The sequence below is a fragment of the Durio zibethinus genome, chromosome 6, assembly GCF_047325235.1.
Source record: "Durio zibethinus cultivar Kanyao isolate XHJ-2024 chromosome 6, ASM4732523v1, whole genome shotgun sequence".
NCBI lineage: Eukaryota > Viridiplantae > Streptophyta > Magnoliopsida > Malvales > Malvaceae > Durio > Durio zibethinus.
In genome coordinates, this window is record NC_143167.1 from 25628139 (window position 1) to 25641882 (window position 13744).

Genomic DNA, 13744 nt, shown 5'->3' on the forward strand with positions numbered 1-13744 from the left:
GGGTTATGCCTTTGGTGCCACTGGTTTGTGTGGCTTTTTTAGTTTGCTAATAGGAAGCCTAGGACTAGGTGGAAAGATGAAGGGGGCTGGAACTCATTTAAAAAGCTGAGGCTATCGTAAGTGCCTAGACATGCATTTGGCTGGGTGAAAAGTTGAGTCTTCCGGAAGAATGCTTGAAGCATGCACAAGTTCCCCGAGGAAAAACTAGTGAGTGGGCTTAGCGTGCATGAGGGTTGGCCAGTGCTCTAGTTTAGTGCCTAGTGGTGAGGTCTATCCTATGAAGGGGATGGTGCTGAGATGTTTTTATGGAGATCGAGGAATGGGTGCTCAAGGATAGGTGTGGGTCTTGGTAAGGAGTGGGTTTTGGCAAGGCATGGTGGAAGGGTTAGGGTGTTAGTGGTGTCGTGCACAGCACCACTATCTTCTTTTTCTTTTCTATTGATTAATTAATTATTTTATTTATTTATTTTAATAAAATTTTAAAAATTTGGATAAAATCTGTGTCTACAGCTGTTCTTTTTTTTTGTTTTGCTGAGAATCAAGAATAAGATAAAGACATAGACAACAATTTTGTCTGGAATAACGATTTAAAATTTTTCAAATTTTTTTTGGTATCTTTGGTATTTTTAGTATTTTTATTTTATTTTAAAAGATAAATTGATCTTTGAAAATAAATTTGAAAACTTTTTTAAATAAAAACTCAATATCTTTTTGAAAATAAAATGATAGATATTAGAAATCTTAAAACTAAAATAGATTTAGCTCAGAAGACTTACAAATCCTGTCATGAGGACTTAGAAATTATGCTCAGAGATTTTACAAATCTTAATATTTTTCAATGCACCTTGTCTTAGAGGCATTAAAACTTAATATCTTTTTGAAAATAAAATGAGAGATCATGCCTGTAAGTCTTACAAATCTTAAAACTAAAACAAATTCAGCTCGAAAGACTTACAAATCCTACTTAGAAGACTTAGAGATTATATTTGAAGATTTTACAAATCTTAACATTTTTTAATGTTCCTCCTCTCAGAGGCATTAAAACTTTGAAAACTTGAAATGTTTTGCCCTGAGGTCTCACAGATTATGCTCAAAAGTGTTAGAGATTATGTCTAGAAGTGTTATAAATCTCAACATCATTAAATGCTCTTCTTATTAAAGGCATTGAAACTTTCAAATTTTAAAATCTTTTGCCTGGAGGTCTTACAGATTATCCCCAGAAGTCTTATGAATCTCAATATCTTTAAATGCTCTTTATATCAGAGGTATTGAAACTTTAAAATTTTAAAATGTTTTTACTTGGAAGTCTTATAGATTATGCCTAGAGGTCTTATAAATCTCAACATCTTTAAGTGCTCCTCATATAAAAGGCATTGAAACTTTAAAATTTTAAAATGTTTTACCTTGAAATCTTATAGATTATACCCAAAAATCTTACAAATCTCAACATCTTTAAGTACTAATTGTATCAGAGGCATTGAAATTTTAAAAATTTAAAATGTTTTGCCCAAAAGTCTTATAGATTTTGCCCGAGTGCCAGCTTGACTAGGCTTAGTATCTCAACTATTATAGCTAAACTAGGCTTAAAATCTCAATTATGTTTGGGTGTCAGCTAATCTGGACTTAGTCATCATCTGGGTGCCAGCTAAACTAGAATTAATTTGATTTAGTGTTAGCTAAACTAGACTAAAATATAATCTAGGTGTCAACTGATCTAGGTTTAAGTCCTATCTTGTATTGCATCTCATTTTTTTCATTTTTTTTCCAATAAGCCTTCTGCTTTTTTGCAAATCATTTTTCATTCAACTTTTCAAATATTTTTGACATTTTGGTCTCCTATCAAATTTTTTTTTCTTATCTTTCTCTACTCTTTTTCATGATAGACTTCACTCTCTCTTTTTGCCTCGTAAAATAAATACAGGTGACTTTTTTCATAATACAAATGTCAATGTTCTTTTCATGTAGATACCCCTACAAACATTTTTCTATGATACAAATGCCATGATTTAGATGCAAATGTCTTTCTTATGATGAAAATACAAATGCCTTTTTTTATGATTTAGATGTTAATGCAAATGTTTTTCTCATGATGCACATGCAAGTAAAGCAACTACGAATGTCTATTTTATGATGTAGATGTGAATGTGAATGTTTTTCTCATGATGCACATGCAAGTGATACAAATATAAATATCCACCATTTTTTTTAGGTTAAATATCTTTCTCATAATGCACATGCAAATGTGGTTTTTTTTTTTTAACATGCAAGTCATATATCTTTCTCATGATGCACATGTGAAGACAAATGCAAGTGACGCAAATGTGAAAACTTTTTTGCTTCTTGTTTTAAAATATCTCTATTCAAATTTTCAATGTTTACTTTTCACTAAAAATGATCTCAGTATTCTGTATAAAATGCTCAAATAATCTTTGAACTTTTTAAAAGTTATCACAAAATTGCCCTACATAAAGTATCTTTGCAATTAATGAAAAAATTTAAAACTCATGACTTCTGAATCTCTTGAAAATTGATAATTACTATTTAGAATGCTTATGGATAGGGGTAATCGATAATTCAATTCTTTTCACTAGTGGGCATATCTCATGGAAGGCTTGATGATGGTTGCAAGGATTTCTCTTAGGCTTACAAAAAAGATAATTTTCTAAAACACTTTTCTTTTATTGAAAATATGATACTTCAATGTGTGTTAAAACTAGTCATTATTTTTCGAATAAGATTTGAAAAGAGAAAAAAATTGGTTTTTATTTTCATTGCTTGATGAAATGCAAAATCTTTAATGAATACTGACCCTTCAAAAGGTTTTGCATCGAGATTTTTTCTTCTAGATAGAACTTTAGAACTCTAAAATTATTTTAAGGTCTTAAAAATGGTTTTAGCTCTAAACTATCCTTTTTACTTTTAACCTTAGAGCTATATTTTCTAACAATGAAGAACTTGATGAAATCTTACCATATTCCAACAAATATATATAAATTTTCAATGACATAGCTCTTTAATTCAAGTGTCCACATTCAATCAAAATAAACTTTTCAAGGTATGTAATGTAGACCAAGGTTCAGCATTCTAAAAGAATGGATAAATAGGCTCAAAATATATTATTAAGGTAATTAGGTCAAGGATCTTAAAAAGCATTCTTTGGATGAAAGTTCATGTGTCTTTCTTTCTTTGCTCTTTTTTTTTAATTTTTTTTTTAAACATTTGACTCCAACTTTAGCAATATGTTTTCTTGAATTCTGTCTTCTTATTATTTAAGATTCTAACTGATGCTTTTATTTATTTTTTACTTCAGATTCTCATCTCCAAGGTGCATGTTAGACACTTTCAATATCAAACACTTTTCTTGAAGTTGGACTCTCAAAGATGTCTTTATTTTGCCCCTAATGTAGAAGATGACCCTTAGCTGAGGTTCATTTTAGAACAAAAAATTTAGTAGGCTTAAATGGGTACCAAGTAAATAATTTTTCTATATGAGAAGCATAAAAAAAATGATCATTCGTTATTTCAAACATGATCACTTAGTTGAAAAAGTAGATTATTGAATAAGAAGATAAAAGGCATCATTTTATTTTTTATTTTTTTTATTATGACTGATACCTAATCTTGTTTTTCACTCAAGGTTTTTATGATGGTGAAACCAAGTTACATAAGATGTTTCAAATTTGATTGCACAGTTCAAATAGGCTCATTTAGTTCTAAATTGTTTGGCAATTTGTTGGTGAGAGAAGGAGAAAAGGTATTAAGGCATGAAACAAATTATCTTAGGTGAAAAGGAATTCTGCTTCTTTTATTCAATGTGTCCTAAGACATGAAATAAGGGTTGTTTCAGAGAGAAAATTCAAGCATTTTCATGTCTATGGTTATTGAAAGAATTTAGATGGTCCAATCATATTGAAAAAATATTAACACATATTAAACTACCAATTACACATTTGAAAGATATTTTGCTTGCTTTTCAAAATTAAAATGAATTTTCAAAATTGGCTTTTTTTGTTCATTACCCTAGAAAAGATCATTATCTCAATATATCAAAGATGATAAGGTTCGTAAGTTGAAGTTCATGCCCCTTAACGAACTATAACTGGTGAGTAGAGTTATTTAAAAGGGTAGAAACATACAAGCATTCAAGGAGAGGTGTGAAGGTGTTGGATGAGATTTTTTTTAATAATAATTGCCATTTCCTTCAAGAATCCTTTTATTTTTATTACAAAAGAAAACTTCTTTTTCTTTTTTTTCTTTTTTTTTTTGTTTTTTACAAAGCACTTTTCATTTTATGACTTTAAAAATTAATTATGTGGGGCTTTTATTCAAACAAATGCATAAAAACAAAATTTGAATGACCTTTAAAGACACCGTACACATGTCATACATAAAAGGTCAAAGCTTTCAAAGAAAATCATCCTATCTTGATTTTTCAAAACTCGAGACCTCATTCTTCATCTTAATTCCTCACATTTCATAATTGGACAGACTCAACTTTCATTGTTCTATCGATTCTGGAGTCAGAATACCACTCTTGATGAGATTATGAATCTTTTTCATTCAGCTGTTTGCATTTTTTAGTTAAATGACCGATTATCCCTATATGATAATCACACTTGCCATTAGATCATGACTCATTGTCAATAGATTTTGTGTTATTTTTGAAGGTACAAAAGTGAGATACCGACCTTCTATTAGTAAAGACTAAAGGTGAGAAATAGGGATTGATAGTTCTCTTGATCATTTCTTAGTTTTTTTATTTTTTGTTGGTCGAGTGGTGGGTTCAAGATCGTGAATGGTTATTTAAGGATGGAAATTTGCTGGAAGGCCCAAATACTAGCTTGGTTGGCCAAGATACGGGCTTTGAGAGATACTATCTGTGACAAGGTAATGGGTTGATAAAGAGGATAAGGGTTGTATAGGATAAAGTTCTTAGGTAAGTGCCCTTCCATTGTAACTGCTTGCACCTCCCCTTCATTCTTTTCTGATATATTTCCTTCTTCAACATCCATTGCTTCTTTCAACTTAATCATGCCATTTTTTATTATATTTTCTATAATTTCATTGAAAATCACCATGTCAGTAAAATTTTTAGAGACATTTTCGATCATTCTTTCATAATAAGAAGCATTCAAGGAATTGACAAATAAAACAGTAATTTTTTTCTCTAACAGGGATGGTTGTACTTAGGCTATCATGTCTCTCTATCTATGTGCATATTTTTTAAAATTTTTGTCTGATTTTTTTTTCATGTTTTATAAAAACAACCTATCTAGTGCCATATCTTTATCATGCTTGTATTGTGCTAGAAAGGCTCTAGCCAAATCATTCCAAGAGAAAATCTTATTTTGGTTTAATTAGGCATCCCATCTTACTGCAAATCCAGTTAGACCATCTTGAAAGTAATAGATTAACAATTTATCATCATGGGTGTGGACTATCATCTTTTGGTAGTACATGATGATATGTGTTAAGGGGCACTTCGTTTTATCATACTTTTCAAAATTAGGGGCTTTAAATTTTGATGGAATGACAAGATCAAGCACTAGATTAAGTTCACTGGCATCAACATTCTCAATACATCACGGTCTTCAATTGCCTTCAATCTCTCTTCTAATAGGTCATACTTATCTTTCATCATTATATCTCCTGATGGATCTAAAACCATTTTCAATTTTTTCAATTTTTTAGGATCATCCACATTAGGCACAGCAGTGGAGTCGTAAGGAGTAGACCTGAGATTGACATTTATCTAAACTGAGGGTAACTTGGTAGAAATGCCAGTATAAAGTTGATAAGTTGCTGAAAGTGCTTGCAGCATATGAGGGTCTTGAACATATGTGAACCTAGATGGATTCAATGGTGCTTTAACAGCTGTCTCTTCCCTTGCCCTACGTGTTTTAAAAATTCCTCTTCCTTTTGTCAACCCTGTTAATATCTATTTTAATTCTGTCAACTGTTTATCCATATTTTATTGCATTTCAATAACTGTTTTACTGATCTCTCATTGGGCCTTTTTCACTCTATCTATTTGATTGTATCTTCATTGTTCATGATTTTGGTATAAGCTTGAGTGTTATAAGTGTGCAGACTTAACTGATCTTGTTTCTTATGATGTACTATCCTTGACCCTTTTATTAATTACCAAAAGCCAAAAATCTATGACATAAATTCAATTATTAAAACTTTAAAATATATCTTTTTGCTTTGAAGGTTTGATGAAAGTATATTCATAATCACCATTCCATGTCCTTAGCTGGCATGAAAATAATGAATTCAAATAGATAATGCCTAATATGCAAGTCAAATTTTATAATTATTGTTGAAGAAGAGCTTGAGTTCCATCCTATATTTAGGCTGGGTTATCTAAAGACATTCCTTCCACCTTAAAAGTTCGATGAAAACATATTTACAACCACCACTCTTTTTCATAGGCTCTTTTAGGCATACAATTATTAAATGTAAAGAGAGACATCCATTCATAGAAAATTTAAGTCAAAAGAAGTTTTCATTCATTCCTAAAAGTTTTAAGTTTACACATCATGAAACATCATAGAACTAGGGCCAAAAAGCTAGACCCATTCTTACTCCCCCTTGCCTTGCCTAAGAAATTCAAAAGCAATTGACTATAATTCTTAGGGATGACAACCATTTGCTTTAAACTTTTACTTTTTATTCATCATCTTAGCCAACCTTACTATTGCCTACAGTATTATCTATTATCTCGACATGGATCAATAAAGGATTATTGTAAAAAACTAACTTTATTTTAGCATCAAAACTCAAATATCTAACTTTCATCAATCCTTGTACCTTATATTTCAAGGACATGCGATCTTTCAAAGAATGGCCTATAACATCAAAATGGTATTCACATCTGGTATTAGGGTCGTACCATTTGGGATAAGGTGGTTTAAAGGGTTTAATAAAGACAAAGCCAATGAGGTCTTTTTCTATAAAAAAAAATGGATATAAATCTATGTAGGACATAGGTATTGGGTCAATAGGGTTTTTCTTTTGGTGTTGGTGGTGTGAGATTTTTTTTTCCTATAGTCGATTTGCTTTGCTAAAAAAATTATGGTATAGTTGGTGTTGTGGTATAGTTGGTTTTGGAGTGAAGTGGGAAACCTTAGGTCAAAAATTATGCTAAAAAGGTTGTGATAGGATAACATGCTGAATAAGTGGTTTTCAAATGTGAGGTGGTAGATGTGGATTCAAGTGTGAACTTCTCAGAGGTTGCATAAAATTTAGGGGCCTAATCTTATATTCTTGAAAATGAGGTCGAAAGTAGTCATGAAAAGAACTTAAGTGCGGGTTTAGACTCGAGATAGTTGGTGATGCTTGTTTGAAGCCAGGTGACTCCATTTTGAAAATCAGACTTTTGAATTCAGTCATTTGTGTAACCAGTTCACCTATTCTTCTCTTAAGCTTGCTCAAACTTTGGTCATTAGTCAAATCATCAAATGCCTTAGTATGCTTCGGAAAAGTTCTAAAACTAACAAGAACCAGTTGATTTTGATTTAATGGAAATAGAAGTGATAATGATCTTTGAGTAGTAACAAACTTAACCTCACCACTACCTTTAACCATTCTATCAATTGAGCCATCTGTTGTTTCATCTCCTGAAGTTCGAGCCAAAATTCCTCTTAATTCAACTCTAATACACTAATTCTTGCTTCCAATTGATCTCTCATTTTTGTCATTCTGACTCTCATCAAGACAAACATTATATTTCAAAACTTAGACCAAAAATTTTATATCATTACCTTTATTGAATGAATGCCATAAAAACAATTTCTAACTTACATGACACACAGAGCACGTTTATGAATACATGAATATGATGACTAAAGAATGTCATGAAATGTATATATGTCTAAAACAATGGATACAAGGCCCTAAATAATAAAAATTTCATCATCCATGAATGTGTATAAAAAGAATGTAATGTTTTGTTACAAGTATGGTGGGATATGAAATGCAATGCATGTATACCTATGACTAATGCAATATACTTATATGAAATTGATGGACTTATCGTATGCATGAGATATGTTTATATGGAATGCAATGCATGTGTTGTGTTGGCCTAATGAGATTAACATTGCCTTAAAATATATAATAAGATAGAGTGCATGCGCTACCAATTAAGATGTGCATAGGATACATATGCATGAAATGGAATGCATGTACTATCTATTGATATGGATGGGATAAAATGCATATATTATCTTATTGTGATGCGCATGGGATGAGGTACATGTATTATCTTATTATAATGTATGAAAATGTGAAAGATGAAACAACATTAAAAAAAAATTTCAAAGGAAAAACATTTTTTTTTATCACACAGAATAACTACGACTCAAAAATTAATTTTTATTTAGCCAATAATCAAAGAATTTAAGAAAAACCTTTAATTTAAAAAAAAATTGCTTGTTGGATAATGCTAAAAAAAATTATTTTATTCTAAAATATTTTATGAAAATGCATATTTTGGATAATCACCAAATGAATGAACTACATGTCAAAAGAAAATTTTGTTTCTAAGGAAATGTTTTTCTTTTATTATCTATTTCTTCTTTTTCAAAATTTTATTGCATATTCAGGTTATTTCTACAAAAAAGGCAATGCCCCGTTAAAAGTTAGTCCCCTAAGGTTCACTATATGCTGAGTGAGAATTTGTTTGTTTAAAAGTTTTCAAATTATTCCTCACTAGCATCCACACTGGACTAGTAAAGATACCCCAATCCTCACCCATTATAGGCTATGAATAGAAAGGGTTTAAGTTGAGTGGAAGTATTTTGCTTACCATTACAGAGATTAGCACTTCACGAAAACATAGGTACTTTACTTTCTCTTATAAAGGACGAAGCCTAAGTATAGAGCTCATGCATGAAGTACAACGTGTTATCGAGTGTACAAATGTCTCCTAATTAAAAAAAAAAAAACAAAACAAAAAGCATAGTAAAAAAATGCCAGTGAAATTTTTTTCTTTTTGGTTTCAGTTTGTTTTTTTATTTTTTATTAGTTTTTTATTTTTTTATTGAAAAAAAATAAGATTGAAATCTAGGAAATTAAAATTAAATATCAATGAAGACTTGTTTACAAAATTAACAATAAAACGTAGTTAATTTTAGCTTGACTCTAAAAAAAATGGCATCCCTAATGGAGTCACCAAACTGTTATAACGATTTTGAAACCGCTTGAAGAATTTGGAAATGAAAATGAAAAAAATGAAAAACGAAGTCATCACCAATCTTTTTTGGCTAGGTGTGATTAGCCACCTATTAAGACATATCTTTTTAATAAAATTTTCAAATTAATTAAAATTTATTAAAAAGATAATTTTAGGATCTACGAAATAGGTAGGGTCCGAAAATTGGTTATACGTGGGGAAAGATTAGAACACCCACAGCTTCCGTTTAAAACGATACCAATTAAAAACATGTTATCCTTTGATTTTGACAAAAATAGTCTTATATTCGATGTTTGAAAAAGAATTTCCTTAACTTCTTTCATTTATCAAAATTTTGATTTCTTGTTATTATTTTTATTATTATTATTGTTGTTGTTGTTCTATTTTATTCAAGAAAACTAAATTAAAACCCTTTTTATTGAAATAATTCATAGAATGCTCTAGTATATTAATAATATTAGAAGAACTGTTTTTCATCTACAGATTTCGTAGGCATCGCTTTTCAGAAAACCATAAAATTTCATTCTCGAAGGCTTATATTTACTTTTTGTAAAGAACTATGTTGTGCATGCAATGCAAATGATAATATGTTGGTGCACACATTTTATTTTGTTTTTAGAAATTTTATTATTTTTTTATGTATTTAAAATTTTGAAGAAATAAAAATTTTTATCATATTGAAAGTTTTCTATAAATATTCCAATACACTAGTAATATTAAAAAAAAAAAAAAAAACTTCTCACCTAGGGATTTTGCAAAGCATCACTACTCAAAATACTTTTAAAATCTCATCATTGGATAAAATTTTTTTCTCATTTTTTATCATTTAATTTTTAACAAATTAGTTAATTTTTATTTACTATTTTATAGCAAAAAAAAAAATTTTTTTATTACATTGAAAACTCTTTATAAATACTCCAATAGTTTATAGTATTTGAAAAAAGTCTTCTTAGAGATTTTATAGGCATCATTACTTGGAATACCTTTAAATCTCGTCCTCGGATAAAAATTTTCTTTCTTACACTTTTTAATAATTTTATATTATTTTTTTGCTTATTTTTCCTTTTTTAAATTTAAAAATTATTAAAGTTTAATAATAATTTTTTATTGTTAGTTTTATAATCATTAATTAGTTTTTTATTATGAATATATTATTTTATAAAGTTTATTTTAACTTTTAGTAGAATTATATAAAAAATCAGACTTTATTTTCATTATTTAGTGTTATTTATTTTTTAGCTTTTATTTTTTATTAATTATTATTATAAAAACAATAAATATTTATTCTAACAAATTTAAAAGTTCCAAATGTGCATTAATAACAATAATAAAATTCAAAATGACATAAAACTCCTTAAGTTTTCTTACCCTATAAATTCCCTAATTTTTTTTTTTTATCATTTCAAAACCACTTTAAAAAAAAAAAAAACTCTCTTCTTTTCAAAAGGTTTTCTAACCCCACTGATTTTTGGTGTTTCTTGCACTACCATCGCCATTAGTGTCGATGACCCACTCTTCATTTTCTTTTTTTTCTTTCTCTCCTTCATTTTCTCTTTTCCTTTTTTTTCTTTTCCATTTTTTTCTTCCCAAAATAAAAACTGACCCTTTTTTTTTATTCAGTGTTAGGTTCATCTCTCTCCTAGTCGATGTCGTCGATAACCAGCCCACACTATCAAAATCGATTCTTTACCCCATAAGTTTTTTCTTTTTATTTTTCTTTTTTTTATTGTGAACTAACTAGTTTTTTTTTTTTTTAAGTTGGCTTTTGGCACTAGGTTCTTCACCGAAATTTGTAAGGACTGTGTATATTTTGCTTATGATTTTTTTTTTGTTTTTATAGTTGTGGCTGGTTGAAATAGGGTGTTTATGGGTTGAGGTTATGCTAGGTAGGGCTTTGGTACTATTGGGGTTAGGTCAGAGTAGGGCTGGTAGGGTGAAGAGGGGCACGTATGGTTATTATAGAGGCTGGGTGGTGTTTGGTAGGAACAAGGCTAAGGTGGAGAGGCTTGAGTACCAAGTAGGGTAGAGGGGGGGTAGTGAGGGTGTGCGAGAGAAATTGATGTAAATGTGTCATCTGGGTGTCGTTCCAGTGCTTAGTGCTAGTGGTTCTAAGGTTGGGTTGAACAAGTCTACTTATGATGGTGTCTATCCAAGACTGGTTAGGATTTTGGTAAGGGTGTAATTTGTTATTTGGTGTTGGTGTGAATGAAAGGTGTCGAAGGCTCTAAGGGTATCATCACTAGGTGTCCAGGGCCTGGGTTATGCCTTTGGTGCCCTTAGGTTGTATGGTTTTTTTTGTTTATTGATAGGGAGCCTAGGACTAAATGAAAGGATGAAGGAGGCTGGAACCCATTTGAAAGGTCAAGGTTGTCGTGAGTGCTTGGGTGAGGGTTTAGCTGGGTGAAAGGCCGAGTCTTCTGGTAGAGTGCCTAGAGCATGTGCTAGTGCCCTACGGAAAGACTGGTGCATGGGTTTGGCATGCACAGAGGCTAGCCAATGTTCTAGTTTAGTGCCTAGTGGTGATGTCTATCCTATGAAGAGGCTAGTGCTAGGGTGTTTTTATGGAGATCAGGGAATTGGTGCTTAGAGGCAAGTTTGGGTCTTGGCAGGGAGTGGGTCTTGACAGGGTATGGTAGAGGGGTAAGGGTGTTCATGGTACGGTGCACAACACCAATGTTTTTTTTTTTTATTAATTAATTATTTTATTTATTTTATTTTAATAAAATTAAATAAAATTCGATGTCTACAATCTACTAAATTATTAATGAATACAAAGTATAACATATATATATATAGGAAATGATGTGGTATCCATTAAAATAAATTAAATCAAATGAGCATTGGTCTCAATTTTTTCAATTTAAGGAAAAAAAAAAGATTTGTTGTATTCTATAGATATAATTGCCTTTAAGATAGTGTTTTTCATACCTCAAAGCTATATTTTTTCTTTCTTACTATTTCTATTTTCTTAAATTGTCTAGCAATTTAAAGGTAATTATAGATAAAATATCTACTATTGTCCCTACTGTTGCTATGGATTTGGAATCAAGCATGAAGGTTCATTCTCAAAATCAAGATGTAATCAAACTTGATCATTTTAATGGATCAAACTACACTATGTGGAAGGACAAAATGATTTTTTTGTTGCTGCATGGAAAATGTTTTATGTACTTGATCTAAATTTGGAACTAATTCCAAAACCAACTCCTGAAGATTTTGATGTTGTTAAGGCAATAAGAAGCAAACGTGAACAAGATGAACTAGTCTATTGAGGTTATAATTTGATTTCATTATATGATCGCCTCTATGACCTATATAGAAATATGAAAACACCGAAAGTGAGATGGACTGCTCTTGAACATACATGAACAAAAAGAAAGGTACTGATAAGTTTCTGGCCTTGAAATACTTTGAATTTTCAATAACTGATGACAAACCAATCATGGACCAAGTCACGAGTTACAAATTCTAGTTTCTAAGTTAAGTGAGTTAAAAATTAAGGTTCCTTATTCACTTCAAGTTGGAACTATTATGTCAAAACTTCCTCCTTCTTGGAATAGATGTAGGAAGAAAGTTTTACATTCAACCGATACTTTCACTATTGAAAAATTTCAAACTCACATATAGATTGAAGCAAAAAATCATGCAAAAGATGCACTCTTTCTTAGAGGTTCCAATTTAAACTATATGAGCGGATAAAATTCTAGGAAAACTCATAAGTTTTCTGAAAAATTTCAAAACAATTTTAAAGTAAAAAGAAAATGGATTTAAAAAATCCAAATTTAACAAGAATAAAATGTGTTTCCATTATGGAAAGAAAGGACATTTAATTAAAGATTACAATTTTAAAAATGCTGGAATTAAGATTGGTTCTAGTTCTAAAAATAAGGCAAATCTGGTTGAGTAAGAAATTAATAAACTTGTTGCAATGGTGACTAACATGCAAATTGAAATGATCATCAAAGTTCATCTAGCTACTACAAATAAGTCTTCTAATTGGTGGTTAGATTCTAGTGCAAAAATTCACGTTTGCAGCAACAAATAGTAGTTCAAGACTTATAAAGAATAAAAAAGATCATAAAACATCCTTATGGAAAACCATGTTCCTACCAAAATGATTGGAAAAGGAATAGTTGAATTGTAATTCACCTCAGGACAAAAACTAACTTTACTTAATGTTTTTCATATTCCTAAGATTAGAAAGAACCCTGTATCTACAAATCTATTATGTAAGAAAGGCTTTAAAATTATACTAGAGTCTAATAAAATTATAGTGTCCAAAAATGGTATATTCATTGGAAAATGATATTTCAATGATGGTATGTTTAAACTAAGTGTTAATGAAAAAAATAATGTTTTTGCTTATATTGTTGAGCACTCTTCTTCTTTATGGCATGCCAGATAAAGACATTTATATGAATTATATGACTAAGCATGGTTATATAACATATCAAAAAAATTATGACATTAAATGTAAAATCTGTATCAAAGCAAAAATAACTAAAAAACCTTTCCATAAAGTTGAAAAAAATACATAATTATTAG